This window comes from Balaenoptera musculus, chromosome 1, assembly GCF_009873245.2.
Source record: "Balaenoptera musculus isolate JJ_BM4_2016_0621 chromosome 1, mBalMus1.pri.v3, whole genome shotgun sequence".
Lineage (NCBI taxonomy): Eukaryota > Metazoa > Chordata > Mammalia > Artiodactyla > Balaenopteridae > Balaenoptera > Balaenoptera musculus.
Genome location: NC_045785.1, coordinates 64,669,294 through 64,695,020, shown reverse-complemented (window position 1 = coordinate 64,695,020; position 25,727 = coordinate 64,669,294). Strand labels below are relative to the sequence as shown.

The 25,727-nt window shown below is 37.7% G+C and overlaps 1 protein-coding gene across 4 annotated transcripts in view; it reads right to left on the bottom strand.

The window, feature by feature from the left end:
- The window catches only part of LOC118900046 (serine/threonine-protein kinase TNNI3K), a 288,316-nt gene that overhangs the window by 26,435 nt on the left and 236,154 nt on the right, over window positions 1-25,727 (bottom strand). The window lies entirely within an intron of this gene.

Sequence of the window (25,727 nt, the reverse complement as noted above, 5' to 3'; positions counted from 1 at the left end):
TCTCCATTCACATTTTCCACAGAAGGCAAATTCCTCCTTCTCAGCTGAGTCAGATATCAGCATCTTGAGGGAACTAAGGAGGTAAACTAGCTGCATTGGGCATTAGGCTAGCAAGGGTAGGGGTACAGTTCTTTTAAGAACTGAAGGTCTCCAGACTAAAGAAAGAGCCAGTTGAGGGAGACTAGATTTCTGAAGATGAAAACCTCAGACTTACCTTAGATGCTATATTAACTGTTTGACCTAGCTCGAATGTCCTTGTCAGATCCAGCTTTTAATTTAATTGAATTTCCATCAGTGTTCAGTTTCCAGTCCTCACCTGTTGTCTCTGCCCGCCTCAAACCTTGATCCCCTTAGTTTGGCTACATCAGATGTCAGTCACCTGCCCGACCTCAGTTGTGTCTGACCTCAATTACCTGCAATCTCTTCTTGACCCCTGCCCTAATTAGGCCTTCACTTGTGCCTCTTGTAGGACGGGCTGCAAACATCAACCATCAGAAAGGCCCCAGTGAAACTTCAGTTAAAGCACCTCCTCTCCCAGTGTCCTTGGGACATGTATGGGTGTTATAAAATGTTACAGTTTAACCATAACTTTGGTTAGTCATACTTTTTTTTCTGAGAATTCACCAGAAGGATGTCTTTCAAATCTCATCCTGGGTTAGGGGTGGGTTTTCTGTACAATCACAAATGATGAAGGAAAAGTAAGTGACCATTACTTCTCATGCAGGGCATCCGCCTAACATCAAGTCTCAGGCTGGTCCTGGTATGGCTCTATTATACCCTGTGTTAGTTTCCTAGGGCTGCTGTAACATAGTTCCACAAACTAGACAGCTTAAAACAACAGAAATTAATTTTCTCACAGTTCTGGAGGCTAGAAGTCCAAAATCAAGGTGTTGGGAGGGTTTGTTCCTTCTGAGGGCTCGGAGGGAGAGTCTGCACCATGCCTGTCTCCAGCTTCTGGTGACAGCTGGCAGTTCTCGGTGTTCCTGGCTTGTAGATGCCATCACCTCTGCCTCATTGTCTTCACATGGCATTCCCCTGTGTGTGTCTCTCTCCTCTTCTTATACCAACACAACTCATTTTGGATGAAGGGCCCACCGTACTCCGGTGTGACTTCACCTTAACTTATTACATCTGCAACAACCCTATATCTAAATAAGATCACATTTTGAGGTACTGAGGGTTAAGACTTCAACATATCTTTTTGGGGGACACAATTCAACCTGGGACATCCCGCTCACATTTTAAACCATAGCCTTGAGTTTGTTTTCATTGAGTTCCAAAGAGAATTTCTTATGCTGTCCTGGAAAGAGCACATATGATATGAGCTTTGGGATTAGTCAGATTAGTCAGACTGAGGTCAACCCAAGCTTCCCTATTTACCATCTCAGGGCATATTTCCTGTTTTGACCAGCTTTGTTATCTTCAAAATGGAGATACGTTTCTACCTTGCAAAGTAGCTGGGAATATTAAATTAGATAATGTATGTACAGTCCATAGTAAGTTCTCAATAAATTCTATTGAGAATTTCCTTCTTTAATGAATGATTATTAAATAGCAGAAAGAAAAAAGGGCAATTTCTATTAAAATGAACCTTCACATCAATGTTTCTCTGGGACTTAATAATGAACATTTCAGTACAAGTATGTACACAATCACACCAATTGTCAAAAGCGTGATAAAGCCCTTTCAGTTTGTCAGCTAGTGAACCTCAAGCAGAAACATAGAGTTGTGAATAAATGCTTTAAAACAATCGCTCCTGACATTTGGTAAGAATGCATTTATTAGACTGTATCTCATACTTGATTGTGAAAATAAACAAGGGGCTAAGTGATCTGGCTTTATGTGCTCTATAAAATCTGCTTTTCAGTACTCTGTTCTCTGATTCATAAAGAAACTTCTATTTTGGTGTGCCTGGGTAAATCTGGCCATGTAAACTTTGAAAAGCCTTTGAATTAAAAAAAAAACATGGTTATGGTTTACTGCTTGACAATCTTTTCAAGGCAGAAGAGGCAGGTGCTGCATCACCAAGATAATTTTATTTAAACTTAATTAGTTGTTGGAAGATTATTTACTCCCTTTAGTCTATAAAAAAACAAAGGTCTGTCAGCACCAGACGCATCTGATTTTTGCAGATGTGGTTGTGGCTTCTGAAATCTTTAAAGATTCATCTTAAATATGCTTTCAGGTCTCCCTTTTGTGAGGCTTTGCCAGGATAATGGAATTAGATTTGCTGAATTTCACTAAACTGTAAAGTAACGTGTCATCAGCTTCACTTACTTCTCAAAAAATATTTCTCTCTGGTAATGCTCATCAATCTAGCTTTTCAACCCCTACACATGAAACTCTGAAACGAAAAGGATGACTCCATCAGTTTTGCAAGTGACAAGATGTTAAACATTTAACATTCCTACATTGTAGCACCAGCTGCCTCTGGATAATGCAGACTTGCTTAGGTTTGGTTTCGAGAAAAAGGGGGAAGAAAAGAAGAAGGAAGAAGGAGGAACGGAAAAGGAATTACTCTTGCAGTGAGAATGCAAAATTCTCTGCAGATGTGGAGGATGCTGAAGAGGCATGTGCCTATTGAACAAACCTTTTCCCCTGAGGGAACATTGCAAGAGAGTCACCATCAGGTTCTCAACTCCTAGCAGTGCCCTTGTGTCTCCACCTTTCCATGGACTCACTCTGACAAGAGCACTTAGTGCACTGGGTTAAAATTATTTGTTCATTGAGAGAAAGGAGGGGGTCTTAGTCAAGTACATTCCCAAATCCCACTATAAGTGCTCAGTAAACGTCAGCTGAGTGAATGAACCGGAAAAGCACGTGTGGCCCTCTGGGTCATGCCAACTCTTTCTCTACAGCCAATTCCTCATCTCAGTCACCTCGGCTGTGATCTCAGGCCAGTCAACATATTGGGAGAGGAATCCATGTGCTCGGTTGATCTAACAACAAAATCCTTTGACAAAGCCTGTGTTAACCATCACAAACTAGCATCAACTTTAAAGAGTCAAGAGTGTTTTCTTCTTCTAGTGTCTTGTCATGAGTAATGCTCAGAAGATGGCAAAAGTCATCTATGGCTTTCCATGGTGAGCCATTTTCCCAGGTGAGAGGCAGAAAAGGCCAACTTTGGGTGCTCACAGTCTGCCCAGTCATAGGGCTTTGTAAGAGAGAAGATTTCCATGTGGAGTGAGGCCTGCTGCAGTGGCATGCCCATTTTGAAGGACATAATATGAAGTTCCCAACAGGGAACCTAGAACAGTATAAATAGCACTCTGTCAGTGGTAGGTGCTGGTTCTTTCACTCAATGAACTTTTGATGAGGAACTACCATGTGCCGGGTGCTATTCTAGGCATTGAAGGATGAAGGCAGATGGGAGTGGTATGGGAGTGGGGACGCATGTAAAGAGGAATAAGGCATACGGCTGAGATGCTGGGCAGTTAACTCAGTAGGTCTCAGTTTCATCATCCACCTTTCAATGTAGGGATGAGCAAACTACAAGCTGTGAAACCTTTGGGTAAGTTAATTTCTTTCTTTTTCTTTTTAAAATCATGATGCCTGGATCCTTACATCTTTATTTCACTTTCCTCACCATTTAAAGGGACAGCCTCATAAACAGGTGATCATGTGCATGGTGTCATCAATTAGCTGAGTGCCAAGAGCCACCCCTGTAGTGCCATCTGGTGTGCATAGTCCCAGGGGCCATTCTTGGGTTCATGGTGGAGCTTTACTGTGTCTATGTCACTCATGTCTCATCTATATTACCACATTTTCTCTACCCACCTGAGTCTTTCCAATGACCCATTCTATTCACAGTTGCAGAAATCATGCTCACTAGGAGTCACTTGGAATTTAGAGACATGCTCCAGTGCAGTCTCAACAAAGACTACTGGTTGCTGTATCTAGTCCCATCCAAAGCCTTACATGCTGTCTGGATGAAAAGTCTGAGTTCTTAGCGACTGGAAGGGAAACTACATAAAGGAAAGCTGTTCTCTTCCTTCCAATATTCCTTGGATACTGAACTCCCTGGTCTCCATGTTCTTCTCTTATTTCTACTTCTGCTCACTTTAAATCTCCATGAATCTCTTCTGCTCTAGTCACACCCAGTACTTATCTTCCTGTTGGTTTCTCCGACCTCCCCATTAGATTGCATTCTCTCAGGGCTAGGGAGATATGTTATCCATATTTGTATTCCCAATATCCATTACGGAATCTGGCACATACTAGATGCTTAATAACTGTTAGATGAATGCATCTCCAGTGGAACAACCTAGAGAAAGAGCGATAGAATCTAGCCCTGGAAATGAAGGGGCTAGAGAAATAGGGAACATGACATACTCATTGGGTTTTTCTCATCAATGTGTAAAATATTGTTAATCCTTTAAATAAAGAAAAAAGGGAAAGACAAAGAGGGAGGAAAGAACAAATGATAATGTATTCAATTTGCTAAGAGTTTGTATACAAGTCTAGCTATCAAAATATTAGAGGCTCTCTGGATAGGGCCAGATGTAGTTCTGTGTACCTAGTAGGAGCCCAACACATATTTGTGAGTTAACTGATTAATTCCATGCATTTTCCAATTCTAGCCATATTCAATAAACTTTATATACTGTTCAAGTTCCTATATCTGTTTCTCTAAGATAAAGAGGAGTTTATTTAAACAAATGCAACACATAGATCTTTAGGACAAACTATAGTGTAAGGTGCTGGCCTAATTCAGTGGTCAGTAATTGAAAAAAAAATACAAGAAACTTGATAATATTTCAATTATCTCACTTTTCTCTTTCCATCCAGATATAAGAAAAGGATGGTAATTTATTGCCCTTCATGCTAAAGATCTCAGGAAGTAAAAATCTGGAGGTGAATAAGGTAGTTTAACTTTTCTAAGTAGTCTTTAAACTCAGAACTGTCCGCCCTTTAAAAAAGAAGGAAAATAGCCAAAGAATACACAAGCAACAGAAAAGTTGTTTAAAAAAATGAAGTTCAAATCACTCAGTACCAGAGAGTAGTTCACAGGTACCTTTCACAGTGAAGTACTCTATTCCTTAACATATGTCATGTGTCAAAAACAACAACCAACATTTTAACATGGTGTTTTGTCATCAATTTTTATTTTACTTATTTTATGATTCCATAATTTTTTTCCCTATGTTGATTTGGTAAAATATTGTTGATGAAAAATGTATAAGGCTCAAGTTGTCCTGAACGATAAAGGATTTTTTTTTACAGAACGAAAAATGCTCATTTGGGTAAAAACAGTATATTTAGATGTGTTGTTTCTAAAGCATTTTAAATCTTTTCCATTTTCATGTAGCGCTCTAGCAGTTAGCAGGCACGTTTACAATTAACCACAGTTTTCTTTTCAGGGATTACAAAGAAAGAAAAATTGAAATCCTCGAAAGTCATTTCCCCTGATTTCTGTCATTTTCATGTAAATAGCTGTTGGATAGAAAACGTCCAGAAACCCTGACTTTAATCCAAATGGCAGCTTGACTAGGAAATGGTCAACAATGTTGAATTTGACAAACAAGTAGTGTAGATGGGTCAGAGAAAGCTATGAGAAATTTATGGGTAAAGCTGTTATTTAATGAGAAAAAGGAGTATTCTACTATCTCAAAGAGAATAAGTGATAAAAAGGAGAAGAGAGTGCCTGAATTAGGATTCTGAATTCCTGACAGACAGAAGCTTTCTCTTCTTAGCCTCAGAATGGTGTTTATACATCTCTGGGTAGAACTATGAAGTAGTGGACAATTAGCTCTAGTTTAAAACAAACAACACAAACTTCCCAGGGATGATTTAAAGTGTTTTATAAGTATTTTCTCCAATCCTTGCAAAAACCAGGCAAGGTAATATCATGATAACTATTTTAATAAATCCAGGCCCAAGTTCACACTGTGCTTAGGGGGCAGAACCAGGATTTGACACAGATATCTCTGGCTCCAAGATGCTTGCTCTTTTCTAGTGTAGCACACCTACTTCCACTTCTGTTATCAGCAAATCATCCCCTTCCTCCTGAGCCTCTGTTCTACCTGACACCTGTGCCAGGCCAGGTTCTGACCATTAACTTGCAGTTGATATTCCCAGAAGGCTATTGATTTCCTGCTAAAAGGATATAGGACAGAAAACCATGCTGCAACATGCTAGCTCCCTATGTCTGCTTTAAATGAAGACATGATGCCTGGAGCTGTTGCAGTCATTTTGTGACCAAGCAGCTACAAATATGAAAAAGACAGATCAGTATGCTGAAGATGATGAAGGAGAAAAAAATTAGCCTGGGTCTTCTGAAGCCCAGCAAGCAGCAGTACCATTGCCCATAACTATCTCCTTCCAGACTTCCTGTTACATGTGAAAAACGAGCCCCTATTTTATTAAACAACTATCACGAGTTTTCTGTTACCTTCAGTTGAAAGCTCTCCTATTTGATATGTTAGTGTGAGCAGAAAGCTAACTAGGTATTAAGTAACTAATGGTGTATTGAGTAGGCAAGGAAGAACATGATCTCTTGTCCTTCCCACTTCCTATTCCTTATTCTGACACCATTTTGAGGAGAGACAAATCTGATGGGTCCTGAAGCTTTTCTCTTTCCCCTTGTAGAAGCATAGGAAAGGGCCAGCTCCGTAGGTCCAAGATACTAGATAGAGGTCAGCTCCAGAGACTTTCCCTTCCAAAGAAAGCCTTTTCTCAGGTCAGAGGGGGATGTTTCATCCTTAAATAGTCACCCAGATGTTCTCTGTTTCATTTTCCTTTTAAATATATAGAGAGTAAAGGTATAGGATCCTTCTATAGCGTAGATCATTCTGAGGGATAATATGAGCTCAAGGGATTGTACACTTGGATACTTCTCTGTTTATAACTTTCTCCCATAAGACCTGTTTCTTTTTCTTTTGTTGAAACATAGTTGACATACAATATAATGTTAGTTTCAGATATACTACATAATGATTTGACATTTGCATACATTATGAAATGATCACCACAATAAGTCTAGTAACCATCTGTCCCCATACAAATTTATTACAATATTATTGACCATATTCTCTATGCTATATATTACTTCACTGTGGCTTATTTATTATATAACTGGAGGCTTGTACCTCTTAATCCTCATCACCAACTTTGCCCAACTCCCACCCCCTCCCTTCCACAACCATACCTTTGTTCTCTGTATCTATGAGTATGGTTCATTTTGTTTTGTTTTTTCGATTCCACATAAAAGTGAGATAATGCAGTATTTGTCTTACTCTGACTGACTTATGTCACCTAGCATAATACCCTCTAGGATCCATTCATGCTGTTGTAAATAGCAAGATTTCATTTTTTTAAATGGCTGAGTAATATGCCATTGTGTATAAATACCATGTCTTCTTTATCCATTCATATTTCGATGGACACTTTGGTTGCTTCCACACCTTGGCTTTTGTAAATAATGCTGCAATGAACACAGAGGTGCATATATCTTTTCAAATTAGTGTTTTTGTTTTCTTCAGGTAAATACCCAGAAATGAAATTGCTGGATTGTGTGGTAGTTCTACTCTTAGGTTTTTGAGGATCCTCAGTATTGTTTTCCATAGTGGCTGTACCAATTGACATTCCCATCAACAGTGCACAAGGGTTCCCTTTTCTCCACATCCTACCAACACTTGTTATTTGTTGTCTTTTTGATAATAGCCATTCTGACAGGCGTGAGGTGGTATCTCATTGTGGTTTTGATTTGCATTTAGCTGGTGATTAGTTGATGTTGAACATCTTTCCATGTGTCTGTTGGCCATCTGTATGTCTTCTTTGGAAAAATGTCTATTCAGGTCCTCTGCTCATTTTTTTTTAAAATCGGATTTTTTGTTTTTTTAATAATGAGTTGTATAAGTTCTTTGTATATTTTGGATATTAACCCCTTATCAAATACACTGTTTGAAAATATCTTCTCCCATTCAGTAGGTTGTATTTTCATTTTGTTGATAGTTTCCTTCACTATGCAAAAGGTTTTTAGTTTGATGTGGTCCTATTTATTTATTTTTGCTTTTGCTTCTCTTTCCTGAGGAGACAGATCCAAAAACTTCTTGCTAAGGCCAATGTCAAAAACCATACTACCCATGTTTTCTTCTATGAGTTATATGGTTTCAGGCCTTATATTTAAGTCTTTAATCCATTCTGAGTTTATTTTTTTAACATGGTGTGAGAAAGCAGTTCAGTTTGATTCTTTCGCATGTAGCAGTCCACTTTCCCCAACATCATTTATTGAAAAGGCTGTCTTTTCCCCATTGTATATTCTTGCCTCCTTTGTCATAGATTAATTGACCACATACGTGTGAGTTTATTTCTGGGCTCTCTATTCTGTTCCATTGCTCTATGTGTCTGTTTTTGTGTCAGTACTATACTGTTTTGATTATTGTAGCTTTGTAGTATAGTTTGAAATCAGGGTATGTGATACTGCCTGCTTTGTTCTTCTTTTTCAAGATTGTTTTGGCTAATTGGGGTCTTTTGTGGTTCCATACAAATTTTAGAATTATGTTATCTAATTCTGTGAAAAATGCCATTGGAATTTTGATAGGGAATGCATTGAATATGTAGATTGCCTTGGGTAGTATGGTCATTTAAAAAATATTAATTCTTCCAATCCATAAGCACAGTATATATTTCCATTTGTCTGTGTTATCTTCAGTTTTTTTTCATCAATGTCTTATAGTTTTCCAAGTACAAGTCTTTTACTTCCTTGTTTAGATTTATTCCTAGGTATTTTATTCTTTTTGATGCAATTGTAAATGGGATTTTTCCCTTAATTTCTCCTAATTGATAGTTTGTTGTTAGTATATAGAAATGCAACAGATTTCTGTATATTAATTTTTCTCCTGCAGCTTTACTGAGTTCATTTATTAGTTCTAATAGTTTTTTTGTGTCACCTTTAGGACTTTCTATATATAATATCATATCATATGTAAACAGTGACAGTTTTACTTCTTCCTTCCAATTTGGATTCCTTTTATTTGCTTTTCTTGTGTGATTGCTGTGGCTAGGACTTCCAGTACTGTGTTGAATAAAAGTGGAGAATGAGTGTGTTTCATGTTTATGAGTGTGTTTCATGTTTGGTAATGGCAATCATTGTTGCTTTTGTTGTGGTCATCCATGTACAATGCTTGGTGTCAGTCTATTTATGTCTTGTAAAAATAAAATACAGTGTGTGTGTGTGTGAATAAAAAAAAAAAAAAAAAAAAAAAAAAAAGAAAAAAAAAAAAAAAAAAAGTGGAGAGAGTGAGCATCCTTGTCTTGCTCCTGATCACAGAAGAAAATGATTTCAGCCTTTCCCTGTTGAGTATGATGTTGGCCATAGGTTTGTCACATACTATGTTGAGGTATGTTCTCTCTGTATCCACTTTGTTTACAGTTTTTATCATAAATGGAAGTTGAATTCTGTCAAAAGCTTCTTCTGCATCTATTGAGATGATCATATGATTTTTATTCTTCAGTTCGTTAATGTGGTATATCACATTGGTTGATTTGCAGATATGAACCACCCTTGCATCCTTGGGATAAATTCCATTTGATCTTGGTATATGATCCTTTTAATGTGTTGTTGAATTTGGTTTGCTAATGTTGAGAATTTTTGCCTCTATGTTCATTCGTGATATTGGCCTGTAATTTTCTTTTTTTTTGGTGTCTTTTATGGTTTTTGTATCAGGGTGATGCTGGCCTTGTAGAATAAGGAACACTCCTTCATCTTCAATTTTTTTGGAAGCGTTTGAGAAGGATAGGTGTTAACCCTTCTTTAAATGTTTGGTAGAATTCACTTGTGAAGTCATCTGGTCATCTGGTCCTGAACTTTGTTTGATGGGAGTTTTTTCATTACTGATTCAATTTCATTACTGTTAATTAATCTGTTCATATTTTCTATTTATTCCTGATTTAGTACATTTCTAGGAGATTGTACATTTCTAGTTTATCCATTTCTTCTAGATTGTCCATTTTATTGGTGTATAATTGTTTGTAATTCTGTGGTGTTGGTTGTGACTTCTCTTTCATTTCTGATTTTATTTGGACCCTCTCTCTTTGACGAATTTGGCTAAAGGTTTATCAATTATGTTTATCTTGTCAAAGAACCAGCTCTTAAAAAAAAAAAAAGAACCAGCTCTTAGTTTCACTGATATTCTCCATTTTTAACTGTCTATTTCACTTATTTCTGCTCTGATCTTTATCATTTCCTTCTTTCTACTAACTTTGGGATTAGTTTGTTCTTCTTTTTCTAGTTTCTTTAGGTGTAAGTTTAGGTTATTTGAGATTTTTTTGGTTTCCTGAAGTAGGCGTGTATTGCTATAAACTTCTCTCTTAGAACAGTTTTTGCTGTGTCCCATAGATCATTGTTTCCATTTTCATTTGTCTCTGTGTATTTTTTATTTCCTCTTTGATTTCTTCAGTGACCCATTGGTTCTTTAGTAGCATATTGTTTAGCCTCCACATGTTTTTTTTTTTTTTTTTTTTCTTTTGCAGGCTTTTTCTTATAGCTGATTTCTTGTGCCATACCTTTGTGGTCAGAAAAGATGCTTGATATGATTTCAATCTTCTTAAATTTACTGAGACTTATTTTGTAGCCTAGCATATGATCTATCCTGGAGAGTGTTCCATATATACTTGAAAAGAATGTGTATTCTGCTGCTTTTAGATGGAATGTTATTTATATATATTAAATCAATCTGGTCTAATATGCTGTTTAAAGCCAATGTTTCCTTATTGATTTTCTGTCTGGATGATCTGTCCATTGATGTAAGTGGGGTATTACAGTCTTCTATTATTGTGTTCCTGTCAACTTCTTCCTTTGTTTGTTAATATTTGCTTTATGTATTTAGGTGCTCCTATGTTGGGTGCATATATATTTACAATCGTTATATATTCTTGTTGGATTGATCTCTTGATTATGTACTGTACTTTTTGTCTCTTGTTATAGTCTTTGTTTTAAAGTCTATTTTGTCTGATATAAGTATTGGTACACCAGCTTTTTATTTCCATTTGCATGGAATACCTTTTTCCATCACTCACTTTCAGTCCGTGTGTGTTTTTATATTTGAAGTGAGGTCTTTATGCAGCATATATATGGGTCTTGATTTTGTACGTGATCAGCCACTCTATGTCTTTTGATTGGAGCATTAGTCTATTTACATGTAAAGTAATTATGTATAAGTATGTACTTATTTTCATTCTGTTTTTTGATTGTTTTTGTAGTCCATTTTTGTTTGTTTCTTTTGTTCTCTTACCTTGTGATTTGATAAGTATCTTTAGTTATGTTTGGATTCCTTTGTCTATTTTTGTGTGTATATCTATTATAAGTTTTTGATTTATAGTTACCATGAGGTTCATATATAACAACCTATATATATAGGTGATTATTTTAAGTTGATGATCTCTTAATTTTGAATGCATTCTAACAACCCTACATTTTTACTTCCCTAGCCAATGTTTAATGTTTTTGACATCATATTTTACATATTTTTGTTTTGTGTATCTCTTAACTACTTATTGTGAATATTAATAATTTTACTACTTTTCTCTTTTAACCCCCCTACTAGCTTTATAAGTGGTTGATCTACTACCTTTACTATATGCTTGCTTTACCAATGAGATCTTTTCCTTTCATAATTTTCATATTTCTAGTTGTGGTCTTTTCTTTTCTGCTTAGAGAAGTCCCTTTAACATTTCTTGTAAAGCCAGTTTAGTGGTGCTGAACTCCTTTTAGCTTTTGCTATTCTGTAAAGTTATTTATCTCTTTTTCAAGTCTGAATGATACCCTTGATGGGTAGAGTATTCTTGGTTGCAGGTCTTTTTCTTTTCATCACTTTGAATTTGTTATGCTGTTTCCTTCTGGCTTGCAAAGTTTCCACTGAAAAGTCAGCTGATAATTTTATGGGAGTTCTCTTGTATGTCACTAGTTGCTTTTCTCTTGTTTCTTTTAAGATTCTCTCTTTATCTTTAATTTTTGCTAATTTAACTATAATGTGTCTTGGTGTGGATCTCTTTGTGCTCACCTTGTTTGGGAGTCTCGGTGCTTTCTGGACTTAGATGTCTGTTTCCTTTCCCAGCTTAGGGAGGTTTTCAGCTATTATTTCTTCAGATAAGTTCTCTGCCTCTTTCTCTCTCTCTTCTACTTCTGGGACTCCTTTAATGTGAATGTTAGTATGCTTGATGTCCCAGAGGTCTCTTAAACTATTCTCATTTTAAAGAATTCTTTTTTCATTTCTGTGCAGTTTGGATGATTTTCACTACTCTTTCTTCCAGTTCACTGATCCATTCCTCTCTATCATCTAATCTACTTTTGATCCCTTCTAGTGGATTTTTGTCTTCGGTTACTGTATTCTTCAGCTCTGTTTGGTTCTTCCTTGTATTTTCTAACTTTATATTAAACTTCTCACCATGTTCATTCATTCTTCTCCCAAGTTGATTGAGCATCATTACCTTGAATTCTTGATTATTACCTTCGATCCTTTACCAGGTAGATTGCTTATCTCCACTTTGTTTTGTTCTTTTTCTGAGGTGTTGTCTTGTTCCCTTGTTTGGAACATATTCCTCATCTCCTCATTTTGCCTAATTCTCTGTGTTTATTTCTATGCATTAGGTAGCTCAGTTAAATTTCCTAATCTTGGAGAGGTGGCCTTAAATGTGAGACATCCTATGAGGCTGAGCAGCATATTCCCCTCTGGTCACCAGAGCTAAATATTCCAAGGGTGCCCTCTATGTGGGCTGCATGGGCTCTTCTGTTGTGGTGTGGCTGATTACTCTGGGTGCACTGGTAGGTGGGGCTAGCACTCAGCCCTCTTGGCTGCCAGCCCACTGGTGGGCAGGGCTGAGTCCCAGTGTAGCTGACTGTGTGGCCTGGGGGGTCCCGGGCCTGGTGCTGACCTGCTGGTAAGACCGGAGCTAATAGGCTAGTGGGAGGACTCCACTTGCCAGCACCGCTGTCCTCGTGGTAGAATAAGCTTTGAAAAACAGCAGCTGCCTGCATCTATGTCCCCATGGGGGAGTCCCAGTTGCTTCCTGCCCCTCTGGGAGGTTCTCCAAGATCAGCAAGTGGGTCTGAACCAGGTTCCTTTTAAATTACTGCCTCTGCACTGGGACTTGGAGTATGTGAGATTTTGTACATGCCCTTTAAGAGTAGAGTGTGTTTTCTATAGCTCTCTGGCTCTCCCATATTCAAGCCCCATTGGCCTTCAAAATAAGACATTCTGGGGTTCATCTTCCCAGTGTAGGACTCCTGGGCTGGGGAACCTGGTGTGGTGCTTGGACCCCTTGCTCTTTGAGGAGAACCTCTGCAATCGTGATTATCCTCCTGTTTGTCAGTCAGTTACCTGAGGGTGTGAGTCTTCACTATACCATGTCTCCACCCCTCCTACCTCTCTCATTATGGTTCCTTCTTTATATTTTTAGTTGTGGAAAACCTTCTCTGCTAGTCTTCAGGTTGTTCTCATAGAAAGTTACTCTGTAAGTACTTGTAATTTTGGTGTGTTCATGGGAGGAGGTGAGCTCAGGGTCTTCCTTCTCTGCCATCTGGTAACAAATTTCCCATAAATTCTGTTTAAATTTATACCATATGCCACTAATGAGTCTGTGCCCCACCAGCTTTCCTTATTTTATCCTATGTTTTCAGTGTCTCTCCTCTTCAGTATAGATTCATTGCCTGGCAATCCATAGCTAGTGTTCTTCTTACTCTCTAATTCACTGTCATTTCCAGAGAAGGACAAATGGGCAACCTGCTGGACATACCTCAAGGCCAATGGCATGTCTCTCCTCACTCTCATAAATACCTCTCTTTGTGTTTACATGACCCAAGAGTCTTATGCCCACTACTGTATATATCACATTGTATTATAAATATATTTGGGGTCTATTTTCCATACTAGACTACTTAAAGGGAGGAAAAATTGTACTATGTACTCTTTTTGACATCTCCAATTCCTAGAAAACTCCTGGTATGATGCAGGTACTATGTAAAATGGATGACTGACTTACTGAGACAGGAAAGAAAACAAACAGTGCTTTGATTTTCAACCTTGGGGTGTCTAAAAGGCACTCAAGTTCCTACGCATCAGGGTTCATGTGCCTGGATGACTAGCTCATATGACACTAAATTAAAGTGCCATATTGTTAAGGATTGCCAGTGTGGCTAAAACAAGTACTTAAATCTCACCACAGAACTGTGTTTCTCCATGTTCTTAGTTTCAATGGACCCTAATGTGGAACAAAAGGTAGACTTTAGAGTCAGTCAAAAGGTTTCCATTGATTGAGCCATTCATTCATTCATTTAAGATACATGTACCTACCACTTACTATGTGTCAAACACTGTGATAGATATTAAGAATATAAAGATGAAAGACACAGTTCCTAACCTCATGGAGTGTAAATGTGTGTGTGTGTGTGTGTGTGTCTGTGTGTAGGGGGGCAACTGAAATAATTATAATTATTATAATATAGTTTCTGACTCTGACAGGATATGCACGGGATAAGATGGCAACAAACATGATGTGTATCTAGCCAATTGAGGGTATCCAGGGAGACTTCCAAGAAGAGATTTTGGAGCTGAGCTTGGCCTTCATTGAATCTTCCATGTATCTGTGTGCTAAGAAGGTGGAGGTGGGGTGAGGAAGTTTGAAAACTGCTCTTGTGTGTGCTGTTTGCAAGTTGGAATGTGCTTGCCTTGACATATTTATAATGGATAATATGGGGATCTTGTAACTGGAGCACTATATGACATCTGTAACAAAATTCAGATAATGATTCATTCAACATTTCTTTCAACGTATTTTCTTTAGTGTAATGGACTATGCCAGTTGGTATTGCAAGTATAAAATTATTTCACATGGTTGGGTATCCCCCTCGAGGAACTTACACAACATAGACATGATACTAAGTAGAAAGTGAGTTAAGGTAAATGAAACTTTTCTTAGAAGAGAGAAAATTCTTTCCATCAAGTATAAGGATGGAATCAGGAACGCTTGTAGGGAGAGGTGATGCAACCTTGAAAAAGGGGTAGGATCTAGAAATATAGAGACAATGGGGACAACATTCTAAATATACTAGAGCTAGAAGTGTCCACAGAGATTGGCAAGTCCTGTGCTTCTTAAATTTTAATGTACATTCACAAGTCACGTGTTAAAATCTTGAAAATGCAGATTATGATTCAGTAGGCCCGTGTGGAGTCTTAATTTCTAACAAGCGCCTAGGTGATGCTGAAGCTGGTGGTCTGTGGGCCACACCTTGAGTAGCAAGGTCCAGTTCACATGCCTCAGAATAGTCCCTGAAACCCAGGGCGGGAAGGGACTTGCCCACGCCACAGGGTTGATTAGTATGAGGGCAGTCCTCTGTCTCACACTGCAGCAGCTCGGCAAGTAGTGAAAAGATCATAAGCTTTGGAGACAGGCTGTTCTACGCTCAATCTTGGCCCTGCTGTTTACTAGTTGCAAAGCCTTGGGAAGGTCATTTATCCTTTCTGTGCTCCAGTTTTCTCATTTGTAGAATACTGATAAATAACTCCTAACTTGTAGAAGAGTTGTGATAAGTCAATGATCTGACTGGCATACAAAAAAATGTATAATGGTGTCTGGAACACAGTAAGTGATCAAAATACACAATGTGTCTTCTCTTGCTTTTTTGACCAGGTTAACATTGTCATCAGTGCACATGGCTTTATCTCTGTCATCCCTCTCATAGGGCCTAGGCTGTATTGGCATTCAGTGACATGCAGGGGTGCCATTAACACTGGTTGGCAAATAGGTCCCTGATTAATGCCAAAAATAGAGGATTTGATTTTTTTTTTTTGCTGTCTCTTTGGAAAAGGATTAAAAAGGTAAAAACATATTCCATTAGTGCATTCTTGGTATTGTTTTGCAATTGAGGCCTTTAAAACACCTGCTCATTGATGATAGAAAATGCTCAGACAATATCAAAAATATTAATGATAGATGTTTTTCATTCCACTTTGGTTAATACCTTTTTTTCCCCGGGTCCATGATTTTTTCAGGCTGTCTTAACTGCTTACCTAAATACTAAGAAAAACTCAATCTCATGGTTTTCAAGGAGATAATAAGAAACAATGATTTGTGAAATGTCTTCTCTAACGAGAAATTTCCTGTTTCAAATACTGGCAAGCAAAAGGAAGGATGTTGCAGTGTTTGCATTGTATGAGGGTTAGATTCAGTCTACCTGGAAGATGGTAAAGGTGAAAAGAAGAAAAAAAACCTATGAGGAATTAAACCTGTTAAACTGTGCAGTGCCATTGTAAGAGCTTCTTCAGAAATCTATTTAGAAATCACTGCTCTTGTATCTGAAGCATTACAGAGACACCAGCATCACCCACTTCTTATTACTGCAAACATGGCAACAGTTGCCATGCTAGCAAGAGATTCGAAGCACAAACACTGGAGTCAGGAGGGAGCAGGGCGGGGCCCGAGCTAGAGTCAGGGCTGCTGAACAGTGCACGGGGCCGCCCGTACAGATTTAATTAGGCCAGTTGTTCTCTTTGGCCCCCGTGCTGTGTCCTGTCAGACATTTCAGTAGAGCAGCAGCAGTCTCAAAAGCAGCTTTTTTGGACCAGGTCTTTTACTATCAGTTGTGCACAAATATCACCGCCAAAGGCAGGATCTGTGTGCTTTGATGAAGGCAAGAGTGGGTCTGGGCCCTCGTTTTGGTTAGGAATGGAGAAAGGATCAGGGTTTCTCTTCGTTTCCAGGAATGAAAAACTCATAAAACTCTTATCATTAGAAAGTCAGGCTATTCGTTGTCCCAATATGTCATTTCACCTAATTGAAAACTGAGAAATCTGTCACCATTTATTTAGCAGTTTGCCTTGGGCGAATCTTTGCAGGTTCCCTTCCTGTGGCTGGGAATTAGTTAATTAGTATTACAAAATGCTTGAAGAGGGAAATGCACTCTGGCTCACCCTTTGGGTTATGAGGGAGCCCATTTTAGGTTGCTAACAAGCTCTGCTGAAGGATAGAAAAGAACACGAGATTACAGCACCAGCCGTGGTAAGAGCTGCATCTTTCCCTCTCTCAAGTGCATATGTGGTAACCTACATATGTCACTTGCTCACTCTTTTCATGCAAATCTTTTTTGCTTGACAATAAATCAGGTCCTTAAAGCTTATAAAAAAGGTGTCAATTTTACACATGTAGGGCTCCTCTCATTTCTTCACTTTTATTAATTTCCTATTTTTCATCATTTCCTCTTTTGAACAGAATATTTTGTTTGATGTTCTTTCTTTTACATTTTTCATGGAAACAGGCTGTTTCAAACTAAGGGTGGTTTTAAAGTCAAGGAACTGAAGGAAAGAATTGACATTTTTCACCTGCTCCTAACTTTAAGGCTGAATGCCTCTGTTCAGTGAAATCTCTAAGCCTCTCTCCTCAGTACAGCAGTCAGAGGGCCGAAAGCCTCACCCGTGCTTTGTCAACTGATTGCTAGGTGGCGCTAGAGAGCAAGGCAACTAGAAAAGAGCTACTAACACAACTGCTGTAGGTCCACATTAGCTGAAAGGAAGTTCTTACATTGAGCCCTATTGCATTTCAGAACAGACTATTTCCAATTTTGATGACTTGTAGGATATCAGCAACATGAGATGCAGAGAGCACCAGCAATCAATTTACAGTCTTCCGTCTTCCTTTCACTTTTTGTGTGTATGTGTGCCTCTGGGAATTGTTTTCTTATTTCACTACAGTGCTTTCTGGGTATGGTACCTAGGGCTGTGGAGAAGAGGTTTTGTATAAATATAAATAGATGGATATGCTTATTTTTTGACCTTTATGGAAATAGTTTTAACTTCCTCCACTTTCTTTAAATTTCCCTCCTTATTAGATGACATTCAAGCACATAATGAAGAGGTATAAGAAGTACTTTCACACCCTCACACAACATGCATAGCTATGTATTTTCTCTCTCCACCCCATACCCCATGACATTAAGAAATTTTCTGCTTTTGTTAATTAGAAAAAATTTATGGGCAGATTTGAGCTTAAAAAGAAAGAGATAAAAGGCAATTGACAGGCATGGCACTTGCTTAGATTCCAGCTGCTCTCCTTTGGCTTTTATATTTTTCCAGCACAGACCCTTAATGAGCTTGGTAACTGACCTTCGGAAAGTGAGTGTCACAAAAATTATACATCCCAGAGGTGATAACTGTCCTGCGAAAAAAAGTCTTCTTCTCCCTTGATTAGGCAAGCAATGTCTTACTCTGCTCACTATACAAACAATGTGAGCAAGGCCCAGAGAACTTAAGTCAAGTGAGTTAGACCACTCTCTACAAGCTCAGAAGACATTGCTGAATTGAGGATTAGGTATTAATGTGATGCTCTCATACACACTGAGTTCTTTTGTAAACACTAGATACGATATTTTAAATCAACGATGTTTAACAAGTAAAAACCAGTTCAGAAAGCCAAAGATGCTATCTTCTTATTATTTTCTTAAATTTACAGATTTTAAAATTATTTCTATGTAGAATCAGCTAAAAGATTCTGGGCCTTCACTGTGTTTATGAGTTAAAGGGCAGTGTTTGTCTTCATTTCCAAGACTGAAAAACTCATGAAACCCTCATCACTGGATAGGTTTTTTTTGTTGAACAAAAATATCAGCTAAAAGATTCTTTTTTTTTTTTTTAATACAGTGAATTCAATTGACTACTGTAGTAGGGAGTACATTTAATGAGAAAAAATGTCTGGTTTTACAATGTACTTAATTCAATAAAGAAATCATACTAAAGTAATGTTCAAAACTGGTCCCCAAATATTTAGAAGGAAGGAGTTTATCTTTTTATATGTTCTGATTCATTTTTGCTGCTTCTAGAAATGTGGCCAGGGAGTCAGGCTGGTTTCCAGAGACATGATTAAAGAAGAGGGAGAGGGCAGGGTTAGGCCACGGTCTGCTCGTGAATGAGGCAGCATATGTGGAATTTGTTTTGTTCAGGTTAGGTGTGTATCAGTGCAGGCAGCTGATTATAAAGATCTGTTATGAGCAGGCATAAGCTGAGGTAAAGTGGCTAGTATCAGAGGTAGTCAGAGTGAGAAGGGAAATCTTTCCTTCAATCAAAGGCTGTACTGGCCATAGACTGAGAATGAGCTATGTTCCGTTGAAGCTGGAAGAGTTTTCGAGGGAGGTAGTTCAGTACTCTGGATAGCTCCCTGCTGATTATCCTCAAAGCCCAAACCAGAGGTTAGAAGTTTCTGCTTCTTAAAGACAGTTCAAACATGTTGGCCAAGCATAGTCTCCAGAGACAGCATGGTGTAATGGAAACACCACCAGATAGGCCCAGATTCAACTATTAATTACCATTTTTCCACTATACAGTTTCATTAAAATTACTTAAATCGTTGGAGTCTCAGTTGTAAAACAAACTGAAAAATGGAAACCAGGAGGCCTACTTCATAAGATCGTTGTGAGGATTAAATGGAATAATGTTGTGAGACCTATCATGATCATTCATTCATTCCACAAGTAGGTATTTAGCACCTATTAGACCCTATTCTAAGTACTGGAGACACAGAATCAAAAAGGAGAGACGTTCATGCTCATGATGTTTACAATTTAGTGTAGATACCAATAAAAAAGTAAGTAATTGGCTAAAACTATACTTCCAGGTAGATGTAAGTGCCATGAAGAAGCTATTCTACTGATTCTTGTGGGCCTAAAGCTTGAATTTTATTGGACTACATGGGAGAAATAGCGTAGGCCCAAGCCAGGTGGGAGGTCAGATAACAAACACCTGTATAAAGCTAAAATCTTTGAAGGACAACACCAAGATTGGGTGTGAGCCAGGAATAATAACATCCATTCTACATAGGAAGATACAGAGGATAATTGCTCTATGTCATCCTTGGCTCCAGGTAAACTGAGAAAAATGAAAAAATGAAATATTTGCCCTGAGAGGTCCCATCCACAAGTCCATTCACATGCAAGTTTTCAAACAAAAATATCACTACATGTGTTTTATGGAAAACTCCAAGTTGAAGTTTTTAAGTGGTTCGGTGGGTTAGTGTCCCCAGATAATCAGAAAGAGCAAAAGCAAATCATCTGTGAAGTAACTTACACCAAATAAGGGTCAAAAAATTGCCAGTGATAAAGTTCCAAGGAATATGAGCTACAATAAAACATTTTAAAACAAGGAGCAAGAATTATCAGAAACAATGAACCACATAATTATATCCAAAAACTTCAGATACAGAAATAGCAGATATTCAGATATATTAATAGAATCTAAAATAAATGTGTATGAAAAGAAGAAATAATTTAGAAGTGTGTAGAAGAAACAGATTTTCAAAAGAGTCTAGTCAAATTGCAAAAGCTATACAATTTCTAGAATTGGAATAGATACTAGACATGAATTGAATTAGAAATGCAATGAAGAGAACAGCATATTTGATCCAGCTACCAAGTGTACTGGATAGATTTGAAGAAATTACCAGAAAGCAGCATAGAGAAAGTAAAGGGTGGAAAATTTAAAAAAAGAGAGAGAGTGAGAAATGTGGAAAGTAGAGTGAGAAGATCTAAAATACATCTAATTAGAATTCCATAAAGAGAGAAGAGAGAAGATGGGGTAAAGACATGTTAGAAGAGGTAGTGACTGAGAATTTTCCAGAATTTATGAAAGATATCAATCTTCAGATTCTGGACATCTAATAAATTCAAAGCAAGATAAATAAAAATAAATCCATACCTATATACAACATAGTTAAACTGTACAATACCAAAGACAAAGAGAAATTCTAACAGCAATTAGAAAGGGCAGATTGAAAATAAAGGAAATGACAATTAGATTCACAGATGATATTTTAACAGCAGCAACAACAACAAAGATGTGGAAAAGCATCTTAAAGGTGCAGGGGAAAATAATTAAACACCTTAAATCCCATATCCACTAAAATATATTTCAAGAAAGAGGGAAAATAAAGGTGTTTTCAGAATGGAAAACTCCTTTTCCGTTCAATAGTAAGATAAGAGAATCCCAGGTGAGCGTTACCTAAGGGGATGAATGTGTTCATGAACTAATGCTCTTGCGAAGGAAGGCTGTTCTTTTTGGCCTTTTACCTGGGTAGCCTCTTCTGACATCAAACATCCCAGCAGCTTTTAAAATCCCTCTGTTTTTATGTAGCTTCATGATAGATACCATAGCTTTTCCAAACTTGGTTACATACCTCCCATTACGGGGCCATAAAATAGAGAACAGAGGGCTTCCCTGGTGATGCAGTGGTTAAGAATCCACCTGTCAATGCAGGGGACATGGGTTCAAGCTCTGGTCCAGGAAGATTCCACATGCCACGGAGCAACTAAGCCCGTGCACCATGACTACTGAGCCTGCGTTATTTAAGTCTAAATAAACCATAGCCGTGTAAAACAATAAAATAATATCTAAGCTGTGGAATTAGAAAAATCATAATAAAATAAAATAATGGATAGAGTATATAATTTGGGAGGGAATGAATGAAACTAAAATGCTCTAAAATCTCTCTTTTATTTGGGAGTAGGACAAGTATATTAATATAAAATTTATTAAGTTTAATATGTTAAAGTTTCTAGGGTACCCACTAAGGAACAGAAAACCGGAGTGCCTGTTCAAATAACCCAAAGGAAGACAGGAAAAGGACAGAGTGAGAAAAAAACCCAGAGAGAATAAAATAATATGGTAGCAATGAATTCAAATTATTTCAGCAATCATAATGAATGTAACAATCAACATGACAAAAGGTATAAGAACCTTGCAGAGAAGATTATAAAACCTAACTAAAAGATGTTAAAGAACATCTAAATAAACACAAAAAGTACTATGTTCATAGCAAGGGAGACTCAATATCATAAAGATGTCATGTCTTCCCATATTGATCTATAGGTTTAAAATACCTATAATCAAAATCTTACATTTTTGTGAAAAATGCAAGCTGATTATAAAATTTATATGGAAGAGAAAAAGTCAAGAATAATCAGGAATAGTCAAGATGGGATGTGCCCTACCAGAAATCAAGAGTTTAATAATGCTATTGTAATTAAAATTGTATACAACTGACACAGGGATAAACAAATGTCCCAATGGAACAGAATAGAAAAACTGAAAACAGACCTATCTAAATGTAGATCCTTGATATGTGCACGAACTACTATTATAGATCACTGGGAAAGGGATGACTATTCTTTTTAAAAAGGAGGAAAAGAAAGTTCATGGTCGTTATTTCATGTTTGTTCATCCTGTTCTCTTTATACCTGAACTATATTTCCATCATCTCTCTCTTCAGCGAAACCTTTCTCAACTACCTCAACTCAAAGCAAACTCCCCTTTTAAAACACACTGGGAATGAATGTGTCAGTGCCTTCTTTCGTCACACATTTCCAGCACCCAAATTCTATTCGTTTGTTTATTACAAAGAAATAAGCAGACATTTAATGTCCTAATAGTGAGGGGGTGGGATGGAAAGAAGTTTGAATTAACTGGTCGTTCATTATTTTTGAACAAAAAAAATTTGAACTTGACCGGAAAGTAAGGGTCAAAATTCTGAGCGCCACAGTTATACTCAAATTTCAGAAATACAAAGCATGGTATTCATAGCCCAACTAATGATTCCTCTAATATATTATAGATTAAAATATTTAATATTCACCACTTACAGTTCAGTTATAAATGAGATATTGTAGGCACCAGAAAAAAAACACAAAAGAAAATTTCTTCCTTTAAAGTATTTATGAGCTAATGGGGAATTAAAAATAAATGATCGTAATACAAGACAAAATAACACAAATGTATAAAGTGGCACAAACTACCGTGGCCTTTGGTAAGGCATAACTGTGGAGGCGTTAGTCCCAGGAAAGGCTCTCTCATGACACAGTGATCAAGCTGACTAGATATTACCGAAGGCTGATTAATATTTTGATAAGATTGGGTGGGACTGTTGAGGTTAAAAAATAGGATATAGGAATAGGTTGACAGTAAATTAAACATGGGGTGTGTATGGGAAATAGTAGAACTTCTAGTTTGTCTATGGTGTGTGTCACCAGGGATGCTATTGTTATTCTGTGCAGGATAATTCTTTATTTTGTGGGATTGTCCAAAACATTGTAGGAAATTCAACACTCTGGCCCCCCCACTAAATATCAGTGGCACCTCCTTGTCACTGGGAAATACCAAAAATACCAAAATACCAAAAAATACCTCCTACAGTTCCCAAAACCCTAGAACATTTTTTGAGAAGAGAAGTGACGGGATCAATGTCTAGAACCACTGGAACATCTGATGTTCAGTGGGAGGTAAAACTGGAAATGTGTTTCACTGGTCATTTTGGATTCTGGATGACATAACGTCACTTAATTTTAGAGGCAATGTGGAATTACTGGTAGTTTTAAAGTAGGGTAGTGATATAATTGGAGGTCTATAGAAGGAAGATTACGCTGGCAGTAGAGGGTTAAGTGGATTATGGCATGGGGAAGCTGGGACTCGAGGGAGAGAAGTTAAAGACATGACAAAGAAAGCAGAGCAGCCAAGTTTGGACATATGGACTGGGGGCTAACTTTGTGTGTGTGTGTGTGTGTGTGTGTGTGTGTGTGTGTGTACGTGTGTGTGTGACACAGAGAGCGAGAGAGAGACAGAGAGTTGGAGTCATGGATTGAAACTGCTGATTGTGGTGAGCTGGCAAGAGAAATAAATTGGGGATGAAGAAGGGATTGGAAGAAAAGTGAACATTTAAGGGGCTTGAGGGAAGTTTCAGTACAAAGAAGCATGGAGGAGAGGCAGTAGACTAAAAAGGGGAGTATTTGCCCTTCGGTGGTGAGGAGATACCACACTACGGCTGATACTGGATAAACCGTCCTGCTCCACAGGAGCGAGTGGACACAAGCCTCTCACCTCTCCTTTTTTCATTCCTCCTAGGAACATTGGTTTCATGGTTCTATCATCTTACACAGTTGCTGCATTCTGGAAAAACTATGTGTAAATTAAAATTTGATAACATATTCAACTTTTATAAGTTGAATTGCATTCTAAGTGCACTAGGCAAGCTTTCTATTTAAAGGAACCCTTTCATGGACCCTTTTGTAATGTGAAAAATTAATTCCAAATCAATCTGTTTCACAGTTCCAATCTCTGGATCTCTGCTTTCTTCTCCTGGACAGCTAACTAGGTCATAGCGTTCTATTCTCAGAGCCCAGCCCCACATAAACACTAATTGGTTTTCACATCTGAAAGGTTGTGTATCACTTTGTCATTTCTAAATTTACATGATGTAATCCATGTACAAGATGGGAGATTTCATACCCTGTGGGAGGAGCAAGTGCCACATGCTTAGTTTTCCAAATATATCTAAAGACACAAAGTATTTTAAAAGAGGCAGAACTTCAGGAGTGTCTTCCCCAAACTCAGATTTCATCAGTTTGGGGTTTCAGCAGGAATTAACAAATGTCTATTACCTTTGGAGAAGATATCTGACAGAGTTTCCCACCTTGATATTTATTTTATAAAGGAAAATAATAATTTAAAAAAATGAGGAAATAGAAACCAAAACCCCCACCAAATCAAGAATTACAAAACTACAGGCTGTAACTTTCATAACCCCAAAATTGAAAAAATAAATGCACTATTTTTAAGACATTGTTGAGGGCTCTGAGACCCAAAATTGGGAACATTTGGGTAAGAACTACAGGCCATATCTTGTTGCTATTTAAGAAAAAATAATGCTGGGCTAAAACTTACACCTTGTGTGATTGTAATGAGTTAGTTAGAAAGCCTCTTAGATCAGAGGTTGCTAGCACCTTGCAAGGACTTTTGGGAGAGACCACACAGGTAATCAGCCTTCAGAATGGTCGCCTCTGGTCACAGCTGCTGTTTCACCTTGGTGCTCACATTTCTTTTTTGTTTATCCCACCAGTTGCATCAGATTGACTGGCAGGTTAGATTGTAGTATTCTCTTCCAGCATGCTTCTCATGCTTGGATGTATATTGGGCTCACCTGGAAAACTTTAACAGCTTCTGAAGTCTGGGTGCCATCCCCATGGATCTTGGTTTAATTGGTCCTGGGCACTGGTACTTGTAAAAGTTCCCCAGGTGATTCTAATGTGCAGCCAAATAGCCACTGAATTCCAGGCTGTTAAACTCATGGCCCTGCTGGATCCTTGGATTCTTTGACTTTAAGAACCTATTGATCTCTGGTCTCATTTGCTCTTTCCTATACACATGCTGAAAAGGCAGGCTTGGGAGGAGTAATTGAATTCTTTCCCTGACCAACTTCCAGAAGACATTGGAAGAAGTCCAGCAAATACAAGTATTGGCAAAATATATCAAACTTCTGAAAAGTGACACCTCCTGTGCCAGAGAAATTCAGAAGCATAGGAGAGTCCTGGGTGAGGACTCCAATTCTGCTTCAATAAACTTAGTAAAGTTACTTACTCTTTCTGAGTCTCAGTTTCCTTATCTGTAAAAATTGGAATACCTAACTTCTAAGGTTTACTTAAATGAGTATTCAAAGTGTCTAAAATAGTGCCTGGCATGCAGTAGAAGTGCAATAGTGATAGATATTTAAATGGAAAGAATAGAGAAAATAATTAAAGCTTATTGACTGATTATGCTCCAAAATAATAATAATTACAAATTATTGAGCCAATTTATCCAATTTTTTATCTTCAGAACAAATATTTGTTACATATTGACTTCATTCCAATTACACTGCTAGCTACTAGGGTTACAGATGTGAATAAAACAGATATGGTGCATCTTACAACTTAGCTAAATGCT